The sequence below is a fragment of the Salmo trutta genome, chromosome 14, assembly GCF_901001165.1.
Source record: "Salmo trutta chromosome 14, fSalTru1.1, whole genome shotgun sequence".
Lineage (NCBI taxonomy): Eukaryota > Metazoa > Chordata > Actinopteri > Salmoniformes > Salmonidae > Salmo > Salmo trutta.
Genome location: NC_042970.1, coordinates 32,177,468 through 32,198,244, shown reverse-complemented (window position 1 = coordinate 32,198,244; position 20,777 = coordinate 32,177,468). Strand labels below are relative to the sequence as shown.

Genomic DNA, 20,777 nt, shown 5'->3' with positions numbered 1-20,777 from the left:
GTGAGAGTCATGAAGATCAGATCAGTGTGTGTAATACAGTACTACCCATCCCTGTGCCAACTCCTCAGATGGCGGCTCATAGCATTAGCTCTCTCGTTGCTCTCCTCCTCAGCAGTGAGGGGTGTAGAAGGGCAGGACTTTCTTATGTTCTGTCTTCAGCTTATGACACATCTCAGCCAGACTTAGAAGCCTCTCCCCCTTATCCACACCATCGCACAGGGTGTGAGCGCAAATGTGAGAATGTATAGGAAGCGAGTAGTCAGTACACATGCTTGAATGTGTATAGTGTGCTGTCTATGTATGCATATGTCAGTCAAAAGGTGTGTATGTTTGGCTGCTAAACACACACATACGCACACTAAGGTACTGTATGCCTACACAAGCACCACACACTTCACTATTATCGAATAAACCCCCACTTCCTTTCATTCTGCTTGCAAATGTGCAATCTTTGGACAATAAAATAGAGGACCTACGTGGAAGATTAAACTACCAACGGGACATTCAAAACTAATATGGCTGAACGACAACGCTATCAACATACAGCTGGCTGGTTATACACTACACCAGCAGGATAGAACAGCAGCATCTGGTAAGACAATGGGTAGCAGACTGTATTTTTGTAAATGACAGCTGGTGCACGATATCTAAAGAAGTCTCGAGCTATTGTTTGCCTGAGGTAGAGTATCTCTTGATAAACTGTAGACAACACTACCTACCTAGAGTTTTCATCTGTATTCTTCGTAGCTGTTTACATACCACCAAAGTCAGAGGCTGGCACTAAGACAGCATTGAACGAGCTGTATTCCGTCATAAGCAAACAAGAAAACACTCACCCAGAAGGGCGGCGCTCCTAGCAGCCGGGGACTTTAATGCAGGGAAACTTAAATCCGCTTGACCAAATTCTATCAGCATATTAAATGTGCAACCAGTGGGTAAAAAAACTCTGGACCACCTTTACTCCACACAGAGACGCATGCAAAGCTCTCCCTTGCCCTACATTTGGCAAATCTAACCATAATTCTATCCTGATTTCCGCTTACAAGCAAATATTTAAAGCAGGAAGCAGCACTCGGTCAATACAAAAGGGGTCAGATGAAGCAGATGCTAAAATACAGGACTGTTTTGCTAGCGCAGACTGGAATATGTTCTGGGATTCCTCCGATGGCATTGAGGAGGACACCACATCAGTCATTGGCTTCATCAATAAGTGCATCGATGACGTCGTTCCCTCAGTGACCGTACGTACATACCCCAAACAGAAGGCGTGGATTACAGGTAACATCCACACTGAGCTAAAGGCAAGAGCTGCCGCTTTCAAGGAGTGTGACTAAGGAGCTTATAAGAAATCCCGCTATGCCCTCCGACGAACCATCAAACAGGCAAAGCGTCAATATAGGACTAAGCTCGAATCGTACTACACCGACTCCGACGCTCGTCAGATGTGGCAGGGCCTACAAAGGGAAGCACAGCTGAGAGCTTTCCAGCTACACGAGCTTACCAGACGAGCTAAACTACTTCTATGCTCGCTTCGAGGTAAATAACACTGAAACATGCATGAGAGAACCAGCTGTTCTGGAAGACTGTGGGATCACGCTCTCCGCAGCCGATGTGAGTAAGACCTTTAAACAGGTCAACATTCACAAGGCCGCAGGGCCAGATGGATTACCAGGACGTGTACTGCGAGCATGCGATGACCAACTAGCAAGTGTCTTCAATGACATTTTCAACCTCTCCCTGTCCGAGTCTGTAATAACATGTTTTAAGCAGACCACCATAGTGCCTGTGCCCAAGAACACTAAGGTAACCTGCCTAAATGACTACCGACCCGTAGGACTCAAGTCTGTAGCCATGAAGTGCTTCGAAAGGCTGGTCATGGCTCACATCAACACCATTATCCCAGAAACACTAGACCCACTCCAATTTGCATACCGCCCCAACAGATTCACAGATGATGCAATCTCTATTTCATTCCACACTGCCCTTTCCCACCTGGACAAAAGGAACACCTATGTGAGAATGCTATTCATTGACTACAGTTCAACACCATAGTGCCCTCAAAGCTCATCAATAAGCTAAGGACCCTGGGACTAAACACCTCCCTTTGCAACTGGATCCTGGACTTCCTGACGGGCCACCCCCAGGTGGTAAGGGTAGGTAACAACTCATCCGCCACACTGATCCTTAACACAAGGGCCCCTCGGATGTGTGCTCAATCTCGTCCTGTACTCCCTGTTCACTCATGGCTGCACGCCCAGGCACGATTCCAACACCATCAAGTTTGCCGATGACACAACAGTGGTAGGTCTGATCACCGACAACGACGAGACAGCCTATAGGGAGGAGGTCAGAGACCTGGCTGGGTGGTGCCAGGACAACAACCTCTCCCTCAATGTGATCAAGACAAAGGAGATGATTGTGGACTACAAGAAAAAGAGGAGCGAGCATTCCCCCATTCTCATTGACAGGGCTGCAGTGGAGCAGGTTGAGAGCTTCAAATTCCTTGGTGTCCACATCACCAACAAACTAGCATGGTCCAAGCACACCAAGACAGTCGTGAAGAGGGCACGACATGGCAGGTTACCATGTACGTGTGAGTGCTATGATGAACTGCCGTGGACTCCACTGCACACTGAACATGCAAAATACACAAGATGGCAGTGTTTTTACATTTGTCACATCCGTATGTAGTTGATGTGTATAAGAGCTGATCATTTGATGGTTTGTGTGTAGAGTTTTGATGCAAAAACACAATTTTGAGAAGAGTTAAAATAGTTTGGAATTAAGTGTTTGGTTTTGCAGGAGATGTGTGACGTTTTGCATGTTGTGTGTGTATTTTGGGGCTTTGTGTGTAGAGTCTAGAGAAAAGGAGCCATAGTTTCAGAAATCATATGTCAGCAATTGCCAAAAACTGTAAATGTATTTCTTTCTCAAAACATTGTATTTTCATCCAGATTTCAGGATGAACAGTAACAGACAAAACAAATACAGTAGAAGATAAACAAATAAGCTTGTTACTATAAAGAAAAAAACAATTAGGGTGCATCCTGTCTCCTATTTGGGTCTGGCCACAGCACCTCATCAACATCACAAGCTCTGATTTGTAAGTAAAGAAATTAGCTATAAGTGTTTTCACACGTGAGCACTGGGTGTAGGTAATCGGTAAATGAGTGTGGCATTTTGAATAGCAGTGTTTTCCAAACGAAACACAGGATCTGTTAGTTTTGAATGATGTGTCTAATGTAGAGAACTGTGTTTAGTGTTTAGCAAAAAGTGTGTTTTACAATTGCAGATTGAGTGTAAAGCAGATAACGTGCTTGCAGTTTTGCAGACTTGGTCTGAAGATTAGGTACATGAGTTAATGCTTTCACTGAGTGTGCCTGAAGTACCACTTTCAGTGTGTAAGCGATTATTTAAAAAAACCTGTAAATGTTCCTGAGTGGCATAGTTACAGTTTAGACTTAAATGGGCTTGTCAAAGGTTTAAAATGGCTGTCTAGCAATGATCAACAACCAATTGATAGAGCATGAAGAATTTTTTAAAGAATAATGTGCAAATATTGTACAATCCAGGTGTGCAAAGCTTTTAGAGATTTACCCAGAAAGGCTCACAGTTGTAATCGCTGCCAAAGGTGATTCTAACATGTATTGCCTCAGGGGTGTAAATTAGATATTTCTGTATTTCATTTTCAATACATTTGCAAAAATGTCTAAAAACATGTTTATATTTTGTCATTATAGGGTATTATGTGTAAATGAGTGAGAATTGTTTTTTTGTACACTTTGAATTCAGGCTGTAACAACAAAATGTGGAATAAGAATTTGTTCTTCGCTGTCTGGCCAAGTTAAATAATGGTGAAATAAAATAAAAATAAGTCAAGGGTATGAATATTTTCTGAAAGCATAGAGATCATGCATGAATACAGAGCTGTATTCAAATAAATATATTCTTGCTCTGACTCAAGAGAGTTAATACAATCACGTAGAAAATATATTTACAGAGATGAGCAATACAAGTTTGTATTTTCACATGGTAGACTGTTGCACAGAGTAGTCCTCTTGACCCTATTTTCCTTATGTGGGGGATTCAGACCGAGTTACGCGCCCGTAAATGGAACTTAATTCATTTTTTATGGACTTTTCTCTACGCACATTCTGACCTTGAATTTAAGCATAGGGAAACGCATGTGCCAGACAGGTATTCGTTTAGGGATGAGATTACAGAAATTGAGGTGTGTCTACAGATACAGCGTATTCTGACCTTAATTGAATTCCCTCATAATTCCACCACCTTTACGCATCAGAAACTAACTCAAGCAATTTCTATGTTACCTTATGATCGCTTGAGACAAAGGTGAAATCAGTCATATGGCTGCAAACTGAAAAACATTTCAACATGACAGCTATTTACAGTATGTCCCTTTCACACAGTGAAGTATGAAATGCTGTGCCGTTATGCAGAATAACAATGATGTGGTTTAATAACTTTCAGGGATGAATCTTGGAGATGCAAAAACGAGCAGGATGACAGTAGCGCCAAATTGAACCTTTGTGCGCTCTAGAATGTTTTAATTATTTCCCCAACTTTTCCTGTTTCCTACAATGTATTATTATGTTAAATATTATTAGCCACTGTCAGTAGCGACCATAAGTAATAACCACACATATTTAACTGCCAATTTAGGATTAGATCCCTTTATTTCGTATCATTCCATTCCATTGTTTATTTTAGCCTAACTTACCTCTGTAAACGCCGTCACGTCGATATGGTTGTTGCTGAGGGTTGCTAGCAGTAGTGGATACTATTTCATTACAAGTTGTGCAATCATTTGGGACATGTAGCCTATTTGAATCATTATGGAACGCAGACCAAATGTGGCAGTTTAAACCTGGAGCTTTGTGCACGGTTCATCACAGTTCCATCTTCAGTGAGGATTAAGATAGATGTATAGGACTATTCAACCACTATTGTACAATTGTCTCCCCTTCCAATATTTAATGGATTGAACAACTGAATTTGGCGACTTTCAGATTGAATCAAACCTATTTTTTTATTCACCAAGATATCACGTGGTTAGAGGCTCTCCAAACCAGTTTTTTAAGTCCGGGACTGCGAATATGGAGTTTCCGAAAAAATAATGTAACTCCCTACTTGCGTTTTGCATTGAGGCAAAAACAATCTCCGTTTTAACCAAACAATAGGCCCTGCTAACTGCTATTTCGCTTCTCAATGATCATGCAAGTACTGCACAAGTAGGCTACCTATCTATTCCACCTCTGGGCAGCCGAACATTCTAGGCAGCCCGAGCATGGACCGGTAACCAGTCTGAACATTCTAGGCAGCCCGAGCATGGACCGGTAACCAGTCTGATAATGGGCGAGTTTGTTTTGCATCCCCCGGTGCGCTATTATTTCTTACATTGGTTGTCAACCACTGCTTTAGACTGCCTACAATGTTGTATGATAATCTTCCTAGTTATGCTGCCATACAGTATGGTAGCGAGAGTTACTGAAAAAAATAACTAGCCGATGTTTGCAATGATAATGACAAAATAATCAATATTTTGACTGCCTGTATGTGTCTTGCTTGTGTTTGATATAATTGCCTAAATATTGATTGAGTTTGATAGGCTACATGCAGCTATTCACCCCTCCTGAAAAAATAATGAAAATAACAAAAAATACCATTAAATCGGGCTTGATGCATGGAATGCGTAGATCGAACATGTCGACCATCTTTAGTGTACACCCTGACATTACATCCCTGGTACTGGGATAGTGTCAGCGGAGCAGTGGGAGCACTGAGCAGAAGCTTTGTAGACTGCAGAGTGGGCAACAGGTACGTAAAAAAAAGATCATGCACATGCGCAGAAATCTCCATATCAATATCCGCGGCAAATCGGTTTCCAGAAAATCTGGCACAGCAGCCACTGTTTTTTTTAATGAAGTAGGTCAATTCATATACTTTCCTAACCCTAAATATGATCAGAGTATTTTTTTATCTACTAAACGGAGGCAAATATGTATATTTTGATGGCTTTCTTCATTGATTCCTGATGATCAGAACCGTTGTCGTTATATATTCTAGTGAGCCAGTAGAGAAAATTCGAATTAAAGGTACACCATATTTAAAGGGATGACTTTTGATAAATGTACTGAAAAATCTACTGAATGAAAACTTCATGAGAAAATCTGTTGGTCAACAAGTGGGAAAGTTTTCTGTGGTTGAATTACATTTATTCAGTGAGCATAAGGGCGCCACACCCAAAGAGTTTGTTACGCATCTGCATACGGCAAGTCTCAATACCAAATACTGAGAAGTGCTTAAATCAAAACACATAAAAAGGGCATAGATTTCCTAAGTCTGAATTGGCCCCTATAGGAACAGTAGTCTCTGTAGCCCTACACTGACCTGCATCTTCTGCAGCCTCCTTATCTGAGTGTCGATCTCCTTGGGGCTCTGCTGGTCGAGGGTCCACAGCGACTCGATGGCCATGAGACGGTTCTCGGTGGCCTCATTGTAGCAGCGCAGGGCCTGTTGGAACTGACGCCACAGACCCTCCACCGCCCCCTACCTTGTTTTTGATGTCATCTCTCGTTCTCTGGTAGTCTTGGCGTGCCTCACACATATCTCAGTCATAGTAAGTCCATTTTTCACACACACCTGTCAATTCACATACAACGCATAGCATCACTATCTAGTTAATATCAAACTTGCATGATTGGGGTTAGAAAAGCTTTTCAATTCAATAGTTTAGTGCATCACAATTCAGATATATTAATTGCTGTGCATGACTGTGCATAGTATGTCTGTCGTATTAGAGAACTGGATGGATAGGTCTATCTGTCCTGCTGTGTCTGTATGTGTGTTTGTGTGTGTGAGAAGGTTTTACTCAGAGTTGACGTCGTAGCTCAGTCCCTCCAGGACTATGTCCCACTGCTGCTCCAGGGATGTCAGCCTACCCTTCTGCAGGGCCAGCAGACAGTCCACACACTGCAGGTGAGAACGCAGGGCCTGGGCAGACTACTGCTCCCCCTCGCTCAGGTTACACACCAAACACTACAGCACAGAGAGAAAGAGATATACATTTACATTTACATTTAAGTCATTTAGCAGACGCTCTTATCCAGAGCGACTTACAAATTGGTGCATTCACCTATAATATCCAGTAGAACAACCACTTTACAATAGTGCATCTAAATCTTTTAAAGGGGGGGGGGGGGGGGGGGGGTTAGAAGGATTACTTTATCCTATCCCAGGTATTCCTTAAAGAGGTGGGGTTTCAGGTGTCTCCGGAAGGTGGTGATTGACTCCGCTGTCCTGGCATCGTGAGGGAGATTGTTCCACCATTGGGGTGCCAGAGCGGCGAACAGTTTTGACTGGGCTGAGCGGGAACTGTGCTTCCTCAGAGGTAGGGAGGCGAGCAGGCCAGAGGTGGATGAACGCAGTGCCCTTGTTTGGGTGTAGGGCCTGATCAGAGCCTGAAGGTACGGAGGTGCCGTTCCCCTCACAGCTCCGTAGGCAAGCACCATGGTCTTGTAGCGGATGCGAGCTTCAACTGGAAGCCAGTGGAGAGAGCGGAGGAGCGGGGTGACGTGAGAGAACTTGGGAAGGTTGAACACCAGACGGGCTGCGGCGTTCTGGATGAGTTGTAGGGGTTTGATGGCACAGGCAGGGAGCCCAGCCAACAGCGAGTTGCAGTAATCCAGACGGGAGATGACAAGTGCCTGGATTAGGACCTGCGCCGCTTCCTGTGTGAGGCAGGGTCGTACTCTGCGAATGTTGTAGAGCATGAACCTACAGGATCGGGTCACCGCCTTGATGTTAGTGGAGAACGACAGGGTGTTGTCCAGGATCACGCCAAGGTTCTTAGCACTCTGGGAGGAGGACACAAGGGAGTTGTCAACCGTGATGGCGAGATCATATAGACTGTCACACACACACAGTCAAACAAGAACTCTCTCACAGATGTGGAAATAAATACCTCACCTTGATGACACTGTCCTTCTGGTCCAGCAGCCTCTCAAATGTCTTGCTGCACTCCTCCTTCTGCAGCTTATTCTGGTTGCATTATAGGGTATGGTAGTACGGGATGGTACTTAGAGGTCATGCAAGGAAACTTTGACAATAGAAAAGGCTTAACAAGTTGCATCGGGCTGTGCGACTTTTCATTGGTTTAAATTCTTGAATGTATACATTGAGGAATGGAGTTAGCACGTCCTCCTTTCTTTTGGACCATCTCCTCCTCTTCCTGGGCCCTCTGTTGCATGTACAGGAGTCTCTCCTCCTCCGTCATCCCTGCCTGCTTCCCCCTCCGCCTTTCTTTGCACCCTTCTTTGTCATGGTTCCTCTCTCTCAAGCTTCTCCTGGGGTGCTCTGTTTTGGTGTCACTCTGGCCCACTTCATCTTCTTGCACTCTTCATTCAGAATTGGAAGCCAAGAGTTGAGGTAAGACAGACCGACTTAAAAAAAAAATGCATCCCACCCAAAACAGCCTGAACATTTCATTTACATCAAGTTGGTTGTCATTGTCCAATAACAAGTGTTTACATAGTAAAATCCTAATGAAAATGCCTGCTAGCCAGCTATTATTCCTTCAATTCATTCTATGATGCAATTTCGCACTGTCATATGGTCATATTCAGAGCATGCCATGTCCATGTAGTTTGCAAACAACTAACATGTTGCGGTGTCTTACCTGTAGGAATTCTACAGAGATATGACAGCAGGATCTACCCATAATAAGTTTGTGTATGGTCTCCTAGCAACATTCTAGGGGTAAACAGACCAAGTGGGCATACCAGACTCAGGGTTACAAGGTCTAGCTAACATTTTCCACCCAAAACCCACACACAAGGCCTGAAAACTAGGGGGGGCAGCAAGAATGGAGTTGTCACATTTATCCAATAGAACGTGTATCCTAAATTGACAATCTAAATCGGCTTACAACTGATAAAATTGCTTTGATCTCTGCATTTCTCCCTTTGTTATATACAAGACTGACTTGAAAAACTGGAGACCGATTACCCTTTTAAACTTTGATTGTAGCTTTTTACCAAGGTTTTAACAGTCAGAATGCCTTCTGTTTTAGGGGAGGTGATCCACCCGGACCAAGCCTGTGCCATCCCCGGAAGGAAGATCACGGACAGTCTGGTACTTATCAGAGATGGCATCTGTTATGCGAGAGACAGAAATATGCAGCTTGTAGTCCTAAATTTAGATTTTGAGAAAGCTTTCGATCAGTACCTCTTCAAGGTACTGCAAAAAATGGAGTTACCTGAAAGGTTTCTAGCTTGGGTGGGATTGCTGTATGGGGACATTACCAGCAAAATTCTTGTAAATGGACATTTGTCAAAAGAAGTGGGAGTACACTGAGGCGTCCATCAGGGGTTTCCGTTATCTCCTCTTCTGTTTGGGGTCTGCATTGAACCACTAGCACAGGTCTTGAGAAGGGACCTACGGATCAGTGGGGTGGGTATCCCGGGGAGTGGGGGGATGACCACCAAGTGTGTGTTTTATATGGACGATGTCAACCTTTTATGTACCGACCTTTTATCCGTTGACAGGACTCTGGACAGGACTGACTGGTACGGACGAGCCTCTGGGGCGAGACTGAATAGAGACAAGATGGAGGGCTCGCTATAGGTGAGCCAATAACGGTTTGGCGCAATGTGGCCCATCCTGCTCTGCTGAACCGACACCGGGAACCGACCTGGATGGTCACCCACGGGATCCTCCCAGTCAGGACTGTTATGCTCACTCGGGGCATGGCGAGGTCATCCGCGTGCCCCCAACTAGGCTGCGACCAAGACGAGTCAGTGAGGCACTTGCTCTGGGAGTGCAGAGCTGCCATGGACCTAGGGAAGGAATCAGGCCCCCTAACACCTCAGCTCGTGCTATATGGGTTGGGCCGAAGGCCTATCCCACCGAACGCCTTCACCAAGCTCTGGCTCACCCTCACGTGTCTGAAGGATGCACTTCCCCACAACATCTAAGGTCCCGGCAGCCATGGCCTGACAGCGCTGCGCCTAGGGGAGGGGTCTCCTCTGGACCCCGATTCGGAAGAGCAGGATGAAGCTTTTTTGATAAGGACTCACCCCATTCCTGTACAAAGGACCAAAGACATTTTTTTTTAACAAAGTTACTTTTTAACATGTTTTCCATGTCTTAAAAATGTTTACTTTTGTTATAAATCATGTGTGCACATTTTTAAATGGCTTTACAGATTGGATATTATTTTAAGTACTTTTGTCTTAGGTTGTTTTTTATTGTTTTTAATTAACACTAAACTAACATTCAATGCTGTTTTTTAACACATATTATGCCGTGTTTAATGTTTACATATGATGATTTAAATATGAGCTGTGCAAGTGAAATTATGTTCAATTTTACCAAAAGAAAAAAGTGCAACAGTGCGTGAGGATGGCCTGGAAATGAAAACCTCATCAAAATATATCGACGTATGCCGATTTTATGTGTAGAGCACACTTCTGGTAGAACAGAATTCAGTTTTAACTTTCTGCATTGTTGCAAACTAGCATACGGAACAACTCTCTGCAAAATGTGTCGTACCCGGTCTGAAACAGTGATGAACTAACACGCAGCACCCCAAGCTAAGATTTTTATAACTAAACCAAGATAGACCACAGCCTGTCGTTTCCAATTGGAACAAATGAGTCATGGTGGGCAGAACAAACAAGTAGGTGGGCAGAGCCAAGCACGAGCTAGCATACGTGTGCATATTTCCTAAAGCTATTCATGTACCTAGCAAGCTAAGATAGTTAGCTACAGTTACCCATAGCTGGCTATCTAGATTCATAGTTTGGTAATTTATTCCAATACATTTTATAATTCCCCCCAAAAATGTATGAAGCTAGTTACGTTTTATAGGCTCCTCACTACGAGACTAAGCCAATTTGCCAACTCTAAAATCAATGTAATCTATATTTTTTAGTAAGCTAGCATTATAATTTTAACTGACATGCCGAAAATGCAGCCCTGTTGATTAAATTTGACACTTCGTGTCCACCGGAGTTTGACACGTGACTAGAGTTTGCGTTGAATTGTGGGTCATATCAACCTCACAAGTGATCAAAGTTCTTCATTCGCTCCTTCAAGCTAAATCAAGGGTCGAGGGGGCAACGTTTGTGAATTGGAACTCCACTTAAGATGGTAATCAAACTGCATCCATTTCGATGGGGATTCCCCTGAGGGATAGTGGCAAGAGCTCAGGGGGTCAAAATAACGTTTTTGGACTCTAGCCTAAGGATGTCCACTAGTTACCACAGCCACAAAGTCAGAATTGTCTATATCTTAAACATTTACGAAACCTAACACTTGTTTTTCAGTCTTAATTTAAGTTTAGGCATAAGTTTAGGATTTTGGTTAAGGTTATGTTTAAAATCACATGTTAAGATGATAAATTGTAGGGTTGGGGAGTACATGTAAAGGATTACAAAAACCGGTAACTAATCCGTTACTTTACCAGCAAAAATATTGTAATCCGATTACAGATACTTTTGAGAAACTAAATGATTACTTCTATGATTTACTTTTACATTCAGAAAGTATGTTTGCGAAAAAAATCTTTGACACTTCTCTGTTTTCTCAATGACATTCAAATCAGCATTGAAAAAAGTTTAAAGTTTGTTCCACCTGAGCGAGAAAGATTATGAAAAGGCTTTTGTAGGCTACAGTCCAAGCTATGTCTTCCAATGGTCCGACCACTGTCGGCATCCAAAGATTGTCCAATTTGAATAAATGCTTGGAGGTAAGGATGACAGCAGTTGTGTAGTCTCAACGGCGATACGGATATCACTTATAATTATTATCTACATAGCGCATTGATGATGTGAATCACACTGCTGCTCTCTCATTTATCTATTTGCGCCTTACGGATTGTGGTTGTTGTGGATGGCTGTTAACAAATATAAATGTGTATTTGAACCCAATAATGGTTGAATTCAAGAAGTTTAAACTGCCTATCAATCATTGTTTTTGAAACCAGTTGAGATGCCTGTGAAACATGCCCTCTTGCAACAGCTGCAAAATGCGGATCCCAGCCTATGGAATAAAAGTGGGGCTTTTATTTCTCAATCTAATTCATGTTGATAAAAAAAATAATCCATAGGCCTAATGGACACATGCTCAATCTCGCACACTTTAGATAGACTTAAAAGGGCAATCTGTAGTTGCTACATCCATTTTTGGATTTATATATATCTATCCATTGATTCTTGAAGAATATAACTTATAAATGCCTCATGAACTTAGTTCAATTGGCCCACTCCATGAGAACCCAAAATATAAACTAGTTTTACTCCAATGTTGTAAACATTGTGAATGTAAACAAACACTGTACAGCCTCATCATGGATGGTCAGTACATAGCTCTGCCTATTAATCCCATTTCTCCAGGCCCATCCCTCAGCTTTTTACCAAAACAGAGGCGGGGCAACCGTTTTGTTATTGTTTCATCTGTTATTGTTTCATTGTTTTATCTGTGGATTTGCTCCTGAGTGGCGCAGCGGACTAAGGCACTGCATCTCAGTGCTAGAGGCGTCACTACAGACACTGGTTTGATTCCAGGCTGTATCACAACCGTCTGTGATGTGGAGTCCCAAATAAAGGTTAAATAATAATAATAAAATGTATATTATCAAGATATCAAGTTGTCACCAACAAAAAGGTAAACAATAGGCCTATAGCAAGTGCAGCACATGGCATTAATTTTCCTCATGTAAATATCACATTTCAGTATTGCTCAAAGCATGCCTTTCCATTAGCGCAGCATTTATTTTTCAACACGAATCAATGAGCCCAATCAGTCCTCGGGCTCCTGATTGGCACAGTGGTCTAAGACACTGCATCTCAGTGCAAGAGGTGTCACTGCAATACCTGGTTCAAATCCAGGCTGCGTCACATCTGGCTGTGATTGGGAGTCCCATAGGGTGGCGCACAATTGGCTCAGTGTCGTCTGGGGTAGGCTGTCATTGTAAATAAGAATTTGTTCTTAACTGACTTCCCTAAAGCTTCAATAAAAAAATTACAACATAAACAACTAAGTCCTTAGTTTTGGGGTCATGCTCAGGTAAAACAATTTGGCTAATCTATACTTCCATATTTCCAGTCCTAATCTTGAAGATCAAGGGGTATAAGATTTATTGGAATGACTGGAATTCTGATAGACTTTGGTTTTTCATGTAAAGATATAATTTAATCGTATTATTATATGTAGTAGAAATCGATAGGTTAGAAGAAGCCTACATACATACCCATAAAGTATAATTTAACATCCATATGGCCAGCTATGTAAACTTTAACATTGATTTATCCTGCAATAGATGTCGTTCAATTGGTAACATACATTTTTTGCTTCTTCTAATGCCTCTTAAGGAGAAAGTAATCTAAAAGTAACAAGATGTAAGCGGATTATGTTACTGAGTTTGGGTAATCCAAAAGTTACATTACCGATTACAGTTTTGGACAGGTAACTAGTAACCGTAATGGATTGCAACATTTTCTGCAATGTTGCAAACTAGCGTATGGAACAAATCGCTGCAAAATGTGTCCTACCCGGTCTGAAAACAGTGATGAACACACACAGCACCCAAGGGTTTCCACTAATCACCACAGCCACAACTTCAAAATTGTCTATATCATAAAAGTCCATGAAAACAAAAAAAAATGCTTTTTGGTCTTAATTTAAGGTTAGGGTTAGGCATATGGTTAGCAGTGTGGTTAAAGTTTCTTGAAATGTAACATCCAATAAAAATATTGCTCCCAGCGGTACATTCAAACCGTTTTGGTAATAAAACTCCAAGGAGGCGTGATGTGATTTTGGCTATGACTGTTAGACATGACTTTGTAAACCTATAATGTTAGCCAACTAGCTAGCTAGAGATGCAAGATATCTGATCTGTTATATGTACGTGTTTACGGATGAGATACCGTGACAGACAGAACATCTTTGGTGTCGAGGTGGTGGAATGGGAATGCGCCTCAACCAATGAAAACGTGTGATGGGCAGGGCCAACTACGCCAGGTTCTGTGTGCGATGGTGCATGGAGACATTTCTCGCTGTCCAGGACAGACAGGAAAATATGGACGCATGTTTTCTCCCTCCAACAAATTGAAATTATGTCCAATTAATTAAATAGAAGGTTTGGATCGCCGAAGCGACAGTAAATCTGTAACGTCATAGATCAACAGAGAAATGTCATTTGTAATACAACAAACAAATGCTTGTAAACTGCGCATTCATGAAAATCCATCATGGGAAATGACAGACTACAATTTTAATTTTTATTTAAGTAGGCAAGTCAGTTAAGAACAAATTCTTATTTACAATGACGTACTACTAGGGGACAGTGGGTTACCTGGTCAGCTCTGGGATTTGATCCAGCAACCTTTTGGTTACTGGCCCAACACTCTAACCATAAGGCAGTTAACCTGCCACCCCAAACTACTGACAAAGATACATTATGCCCCCATATCCTTCCGCAATTGTTTATTTTGTAGAACTAAAATAAGTCATTAGTTGATTCATTTGATAAGACAATAACAAATATATATGAGTGCTTTCTGTGTCCTTCACAACATGGAGGGTGTTGGAGCAGTGAGGTATATTAAGTGCTGGAGAGATATAGTTCGTTCGGTCCGTTGCTGGGGGTCGGAGGTGTCGGGTGCGAGAGAAGCAGGTTGATGTGGCCAGGGTCAGAGTAGTGTAGAAGATGTCGCATGCTGAGGAAGTGAAGGAAGTAGAGGAAGGTGGATCAAGGGTGAGGGATTCTGAGAGGAGCCCTGTGAATAGTAGATCTGTGACAGAGCAGAGGGATAGGCCAATGAATGATATATGTTTCAGTAAGCTTGGCTTCTTAGTGTTCCTAGTAATGGTTATCAACTGTACCGCAGAGATGGAACCTAAATGACAGAAAATATATGTTGTGGTGGCAGCTGCAGAGAAGTACTTGGGGGTATGAGATTTGACTTTAGAAGAGTTACATGGTGTGTTGAGTGGAAGTGTCCTGTCCTCTCAGGTCGTTGGCCTGGGGTAGGTTCAGATAGGGTAAAGCAGTGGAATAAGGTGGTGGGTTTTAATGAGTGTAGGGTTAGTTGGTAGGGTAATTAAAAATACATTTATTACATTTTTTTCCATTTCCCCATTTGTATCACAAAGTGTAATGGATTTATACTATTAATGCAACATTGGATGCCAACGGCCGTTAAACTCCACCGAAGAAGAAGAAGAACAAATCGTTCGGTCCTACCCCTACTTCTGGTCCCTTTTCCTGCCTTGATTCAACATGCTGAGTTGTCCGTGTTTTTGAAAAACAACTCACATTGTCAAATGTACAGTTCCCCCCCTATTGACATCCATTCAGTTTATGTTCTGAAGTGTGATTGATTAATTAAGTTTATGCAATTAACTATTGCACAACTCTGGACCAACTAACTAGCTACCTACCTGTTCTGGCAAAGACCACTGGACTGCTAGGAAACACTCAGGCAGGAAATGTAAATATGAACGCATTTTATGTAGGCTGAATAATGCTTGAGGCTGCTTGAAACATGGGTTTTGTCTTTTGGTTTTGGTTTCTCAAGAGAGAGTCGGTACTTTGCCGGTTGGTTATTTTTCTGCACTCTAGGTTTGTGTGTAACAAAGTATTTTATACTGAGATTACTGACACAGCACTTAAGTGAAATTGGAGTACCTAATTGACTGGAATGAACCTGCACACACAGTGGGGTCACCAGGACGAGTTGAAAAACCCTTGTGAATAATTTGACAGTGAGCCTCTGTGCTCATGTTTCAAGACATCCATTGTGCCTTTGTTTAGACTAAGAAGAGAAGGAACTGCGGTCGTGCCCAGAAGGGCCGTGGGCATGTGCAGCCCATCCGCTGCAGCAACTGTGCTCGCCGTATGCCCAAGGACAAGGCCATCAAAAAGTTTGTCATCAGGAACATTGTTGAGGCTGCTGCTGTCAGGGACATCTCCGAGGCTAGCGTGTTTGATTGTGAGTAGATTGGTCTGAGGGTAACTCATCATGTGTGATGCTGTTAGGCACATTGTCGGTCCCCAGGACCAGCATTGAATGACACTGCACTGAAGCATCTGTCTTTTGCTTGATTAGATCCACCAGATCAGTGGTTTATTACACTTCATACTCAAACATCCTTTCCTCTGTGCAGCCTACATTTTGCCCAAGCTCTACAGTATGTGAAGCTCCACTACTGCGTGAGCTGTGCCATCCACAGTAAGGTGGTCAGGAACCGCTCCACAGAGGCTAGGAAGGACGACACACCACCACCCCGCTTCAGGCCCAGTGTGAGTACTCAAGCACCAAGCTCTGCCATTTGTCCAATTAAGACCTAGACAACCAGGTGAAGAGAGTTCCTAACTAATCAGCGACCTTAGGACTCTATTCAATCAGATCTGCATAGCAGTTGTTTTGGCGGTGTCGAGTGAAGCTGTTTTAGAGCTGTCAAAACCACAAGTGCCTCCTGGAAATATACTTAAAGCGAACCTTTCCATTGGCTGCATGGAGTCGCATTAAGATAAATCGCATGTAACCTTGTTTACATTTCAAATACTGGAATGTGAAATGTAATTTACACCTCAATTAGGTTGATAGAAATCCTTATTATTTTGTTTAATCATTTTCAATTTGAGCATCATTATTCATATACACATATATATATACACTGCTCAAAAAAAAAGGGAACACTTAAACAACACAATGTAACTCCAAGTCAATCACACTTCTGTGAAATCAAACTGTCCACTTAGGAAGCAACACTGATTGACAATAAATTTCACATGCTGTTGTGCAAATGGAATAGACAACAGGTGGAAATTATAGGCAATAAGCAAGACACCCCCAATAAAGGAGTGGTTCAGCAGGTGGTGACCACAGACCACTTCTCAGTTCCTATGCTTCCTGGCTGATGTTTTGGTCACTTTTGAATGCTGGCGGTGCTTTCACTCTAGTGGTAGCATGAGACGGAGTCTACAACCCACACAAGTGGCTCAGGTAGTGCAGCTCATCCAGGATGGCACATCAATGCGAGCTGTGGCAAGAAGGTTTGCTGTGTCTGTCAGCGTAGTGTCCAGAGCATGGAGGCGCTACCGGGAGACAGGCCAGTACATCAGGAGATGTGGAGGAGGCCGTAGGAGGGCAACAACCCAGCAGCAGGACCGCTACCTCCTCCTTTGTGCAAGGAGGAGCAGGAGGAGCACTGCCAGAGCCCTGCAAAATGACCTCCAGCATGCCACAAATGTGAATGTGTCTGCTCAAACGGTCAGAAATAGACTCCATGAGGGTGGTATGAGGGCCCGACGTCCACAGGTGGGGGTTATGCTTACAGCCCAACACCGTGCAGGATGTTTGGCATTTGCCAGAGAACACCAAGATTGGCAAATTCGTCACTGGCGCCCTGTACTCTTCACAGATGAAAGCAGGTTCACACTGAGCACGTGACAGACGTGACAGAGTCTGGAGACGCCGTGGAGAACGTTCTGCTGCCTGCAACATCCTCCAGCATGACCGGTTTGGCGGTGGGTCAGTCATGGTGTGAGGTGGCATTTCTTTGGGGGGCCGCACAGCCCTCCATGTGCTCGCCAGAGGTAGCCTGACTGCCATTAGGTACCGAGATGAGATCCTCAGACCCCTTGTGAGACCATATGCTGGTGCGGTTGGCCCTGGGTTCCTCCTAATACAAGACAATGCTAGACCTCATGTGGCTGGAGTGTGTCAGCAGTTCCTGCAAGAGGAAGGCATTGATGCTATGGACTGGCCCGCCCGTTCCCCAGACCTGAATCCAATTGAGCACATCTGGGACATCATGTCTCGCTCCATCCACCAACGCCACGTTGCACCACAGACTGTCCAGGAGTTGGCGGATGCTTTAGTCCATGTCTGGGAGGAGATCCCTCAGGAGACCATCTGCCACCTCATCAGGAGCATGCCCAGGCATTGTAGGGAGGTCATACAGGCACATGGAGGCCACACACACTATTGAGCCTCATTTTTACTTGTTTTAAGGACATTACATCAAAGTTGGATCAGCCTGTAGTGTGGTTTTCCACTTTAATTTTGAGTGTGACTCCAAATCCAGACCTCCATGGGTTGATAAATTGGATTTCCATTGATTCTTTTTGTGTGATTTTGTTGTCAGCACATTCAACTATGTAAAGAAAAAAGTATTTAATAACATTATTTCTTTCATTCAGATCTAGGATGTTTTGTTTAAGTGTTCCCTTTTTTTTGAGCAGTATATAATATTTTGATTTATTTAACACTTTGGTTACATGTGTGTTTTTTTCATAGTTTGTCTTCACTATTTTTCTACAATGTAGAACATAGTAAAAATAAAGAACCCTTGAATGAGTAGGTGTCCAAACTTGACTGGTACTGGATATATTTTTATTTTACCTTTATTTAAATAGGAAAGTCAGTTAAGAACAAATTCTTATTTTCAATGACGGCCTAGGAACAGTGTGTTAACTACCTTGTTCAGGGGGAGAATGTCAGATTTGTACCTTGTCAGCTCAGGGATTCAATCTTACAACCTTGCGGTTACTAGTCCAACTCTCTAACCACTAGGCTACCTGCCGCCTACACGTTCTCGTTCTGAACTTCTAACACGAGTGGGAGGGTGTGGTTTTGTGACAATGATCAAGAGCAGCTGCGCACCGATTTCACAGTTAACGCATTTACACCTCAGACGCCGCCAAGACATCAGCAATGCGGGTGTTGGCTATCGCGGGTTAACTCTTGATCTGCTTGAAACTAGGCCTTAAGTACAAGGGAGGAGTGAAAACCCTCAGACACTGCCCTCCATGGGATGAGTTTGACATCTGTGACCTGGACAAAGCCTTCTGTCAGGATATCTGCATGCATTTAAGAGAATACTCAACCAAATCCAGAAATGAACATTGCCATTCCTGTTTTTCCTCTGTTGGCTGTTATTACATGGTGTGATTGTGGACTACTGTTCTGATGGCATATGTTATCTTTTTACAGGGTGGCCCACCCAGAACTCCTCCTCCTCTTTATAAATATCTGACTCTTATTTAGCAATGTAGGAAATATCAGCCAGCCAAGTAAAGTTTATTTATTTGGAATAGACTCTCCAATACAGTACAAAACTTACAGTAGTTTTAATCTTGATTACACATACTTAATTACATTATGGTACATGTAAAAAGGCTCTGCAGTAGTTAAAGCGAATCCACACCATTCACAGGGGCAGGAGGAGAAAAGGTGACAGAGCAGATAGTCAAGTCAAAGGGAACACAAACACAGTGCAATAGAGAAACCTTGAAAAATAAAAACATTCAAACAAGGGCAAAATGCAACCACAAAAACAAGAGCACATCAGTAATAAAATGTTCTCTCTGAAGCTGGGGTGGCTGTTAAGGAGAAATACAAAATAAGCTTGAGTCATTTATCCTCAAGACTATTTGGAGAAAGCTGTGTAAGGAAAGTGTTGCAAACAGCATTGTTACCTCATGCACCAGGTTTTAAAAGCATAACTGTAATCCAAATAATCAAATCCAGGATTACTTTTTCAGGGATTTTCTGCTGAACTTCAGGTCTAAATGGATTTCATGTGAAAGAAACGGCACTGGTCACAGCCAGGGCAAGTATGAAATACATACTGTCCAATTACCCTTGTCGAGTTAGGTTAACTGAATTTGCCTTTTCACACTATTACCAAAGCCCAGACATATCTGCTATAAATTCAGCTAAACTCTTTAATATAGCTCTGTTCAAAAACTGTACATGCCATTTGGTTTACAGAAGATGTTTTTGCATCATAATTCACAGATCTGAGTAAAGTCCTAGGCACATTTTAAATTAAAGCTAAAACTGTGAGATGAGTCAATTACAAGCTAGAGTTTTGTGCTGCGTCATCAGCCTGATTTGTGGAATGACAGTCAATGAGGGAGTGTTATTACGCTGGCCCGGGTGCATCGTACATCTCTTCCAAAAAAGAAAGATTTGAATGTTCAAACTAGTTCATTGGTAAGGCGGACAAAGCGTTATCAAAAGCAATCACTTTCGCATGTGAAAACATAGAATCCTACTCGTTACTTTACCTGCTTAATTACGTAACTTTTGTTTTGAGCCGACTTTGCCGTCGGACCGGTCGGGACACCTGGCTCATGCCCGAGAGGCAGCCCGGTTCCAAATCGAATGCAGTCAACTTTCAGCCGGTGCAAAACATGACTGCACAGGCACAATTCATCGAACCCCCCCATTGTCACTGGGAGAACCTCAATTGCATACTCCTTGCGTTCCCTCCCCTCTGACCTCCTCCAATGAATTTTGAGGAGGACGGGAGGAGTATGCAATTAAGATTCTCCCGTAGGCTGCGTTTACACAGGCAGCCCTATTCTGATCTTTTCACTAATTGGCCTTTTGATTGGTTTGATTGGGCTGCCTGTGTAGCTAGTTGTCAGATCGGTGACTGATGTGAAATGGCTAGAACTAACACTGATAATTAAAAAACAAAAAATTCCAAATGTATCTAACCACGTTTCCATCCAGTTATTATGTGAGTAAATCATACAGTATAAAGAAAAATCACAACAGCTGTGATGGAAACAAGTTTCAGTACAATTTTATAAATGGCGAAAGAATTTGTTCTTTTGACATGGTGGGATCTTTTTGTGTTGGTAAAATGTAGTATGCGAGAAATGGCGGTGGAAACACCTTTATGCGCAAATATTGATATAACTCTCATATGGAAGTAAACTTGGGAGTCACGTG

The 20,777-nt window shown here is 42.8% G+C and overlaps 1 long non-coding RNA gene and 1 pseudogene across 1 annotated transcript; both read left to right on the top strand.

Moving 5' to 3' along the window:
- The first annotated feature begins 5,197 nt into the window (after window positions 1-5,197).
- Window positions 5,198-10,453, top strand: LOC115207843 (uncharacterized). The gene is made up of 4 exons (XR_003881064.1): window positions 5,198-6,640; window positions 6,886-6,999; window positions 9,092-9,153; window positions 9,567-10,453. It is a non-coding gene; the product is annotated as an uncharacterized LOC115207843 (long non-coding RNA).
- A 602-nt stretch (window positions 10,454-11,055) lies between these two features.
- Window positions 11,056-20,536, top strand: LOC115207841 (40S ribosomal protein S26-like; annotated as a pseudogene).
- The last annotated feature ends 241 nt before the right edge of the window (window positions 20,537-20,777 follow it).